Raw genomic sequence first — 2,318 nt, 5'->3', positions numbered from 1 at the left:
AATAGTTATTTTAAAGTATATACCTCCTGTAAATGATGTAAGTTTACAGTGAGTGACATTACATACCTTTACTTTACATACATTACATTTAAATTAAGATGTGAATATTTTTTAGAAATAAAAATTCCAGAAACTAATTTTGAACTTTCTGTATTTGATTATTTTTTTCTTACCAAGTTCTTAAAAATTCCAGCCACAATCAATCACAACAATGTATATACAATTACAGATCATTAAGCATATCAATCGTCAGTTTGTTGTTTTACACACATGCACACAGACATTATTTCATACATATTTTCATTTCATTATTTCATAGTCGTGAGATGCATAAGAAATCTTTAGACGCGTAACACAAACCATAATACATAACAAAAGACAATACTTTATTTAACCTTTTCTGACAAGAATTGTGCGCTGCAAACGCGAGCATTTTTGACTATCGTTTCTGTCCAGTCCGCTCGTTTTATCGCATTTAACCACAGCTGTCATTGGTTTTTGTCTGGCGGTGGCAGCAGGTATGCTTTAAAATTTAAAATCGGAGCCTCTACTACATCGATTCTGGCACCCAACATCACAATAAGACGATATTTTAAGCTCCTTATGTAGCTGAATCTGCGCTGGTTTGAATTGGCCGCCTCCAGTTTCCCCTTTGTTTTGCCTCCAGCTAGCGCGGTGACGTAATTGTGACGTCGGCCCTATAAGGGTCTATAACCACCCATAGAAACAAACTGGGAGTGGTCAATAAAATAAGACCTCAACCACTTCAAGGCAGTCCCAGACACACCAAACACTCTTTCAAGATGAGTAAACAATAGTCTGTGATCAACAGTATCAAACGCGGCTCTTCGATCAAGAAGAATAAGAATAGATGTTGCACTAGAGTCAGAAACCATCAACATTCTCCTGACCGCTTGACTAACGCTAGTTATGAAGTTTGTTAGCTTGTTTTTTTTAACAATGACTGGAGAAAATCCGATTTTACCTGCATATGTCACTCAGGTCACTCACTGTCCGGGACAACGATTGCTATTTGAAAAGGTTAACTTTAACGGACGAAACCAGATCGGCCGACCCGTACACGCTCACTTAAAGCTTGGACGATCTGACAGGATTCCCTTCGGTTGAGTGACTCACATCTAACGCATATAGTAAAGACAAACTCTCCGTGTCTATCTAGTCATAAAGATGTATATACATTTCAGTTTCTGCAGACAACTATTTTACAGCTACATTATTATTCCAGCCCCATTTAATCACAACAATGTATATACAATTACAAATGATTATATATAAATCGTCAGTTTGTTGTTTTACACACATGCACACAGACATTATTTCATACATATTTTCATTTCATTATTTCATAGTCGTGAGATGCATAAGAAATCTTTGGACGCGTAACACAAACCATAATACATAACAACAAAAGACAATACTTTATTTAACCTTTTCTGACAAGAAGTGTGCGCTGCAAACGCGAGCATTTTTGACTATCGTTTCTGTCCAATCCACTCGTTTTATCGCATTTAACCACAGCTGTCATTGGTTTTTGTCTGGCGGTGGCAGCAGGTATGCTTTAAAATTTAAAATCGGAGCCTCTACTACATCGATTCTGGCACCCAACATCACAATAAGACGATATTTTAAGCTCCTTATGTAGCTGAATCTGCGCTGGTTTGAATTGGCCGCCTCCAGTTTCCCCTTTGTTTTGCCTCCAGCTAGCGCGGTGACGTAATTGTGACGTCGGCCCTATAAGGGTCTATAACCACCCATAGAAACAAACTGGGAGTGGTCAATAAAATAAGACCTCAACCACTTCAAGGCAGTCCCAGACACACCAAACACTCTTTCAAGATGAGTAAACAATAGTCTGTGATCAACAGTATCAAACGCGGCTCTTCGATCAAGAAGAATAAGAATAGATGTTGCACTAGAGTCAGAAACCATCAACAAATTATTGGTGACTGACCAAAGCTGTCTCAGTACAGTGAAATTGACGAAAACCCGACTGAAGAGGTTCAAGAAGGTTATTAACTATGAGATGATTTAGGGCTGAACGATTAATTGCATTTGCGATAATATCGCGATATGAAAAAACGCGATTTTTCAATCGCAGAGGCTGCGATTACACTCGGTCACGTGACACGCGAGAGTAAAGAAGTGTGTTCGACTTCAAGATCGATCGGTGTATGACATCAAAGTACGGCGAGAGAAAGTATAAGGAGACGTCCGCGCTGTCTTATAGCTCTCGCAGTACTTTGATGACACACACCCATCGGTCTAAGCAGCGCTGCTTCAAGTCGAGCGCGGGCCAT

General features: G+C 39.3%; 1 long non-coding RNA gene across 1 annotated transcript in view; it reads left to right on the top strand.

The window, feature by feature from the left end:
• Positions 1-238: 238 nt before the first annotated feature.
• LOC107718050 (uncharacterized) overlaps positions 239-2,318 on the top strand; it is a 5,777-nt gene continuing 3,697 nt past the window's right edge. The window contains exon 1 of the long non-coding RNA XR_001637377.1: positions 239-248. This is a non-coding gene — a long non-coding RNA (uncharacterized LOC107718050). The remainder of the gene's footprint in view (positions 249-2,318) is intronic.

The sequence above is a fragment of the Sinocyclocheilus rhinocerous genome, unplaced genomic scaffold (genome assembly GCF_001515625.1).
Source record: "Sinocyclocheilus rhinocerous isolate Xijiao unplaced genomic scaffold, SAMN03320098_v1.1 scaffold1957, whole genome shotgun sequence".
NCBI lineage: Eukaryota > Metazoa > Chordata > Actinopteri > Cypriniformes > Cyprinidae > Sinocyclocheilus > Sinocyclocheilus rhinocerous.
The sequence above is the reverse complement of the archived record's forward strand: the minus strand, read 5'-3'. Positions and strand labels throughout refer to the sequence as shown.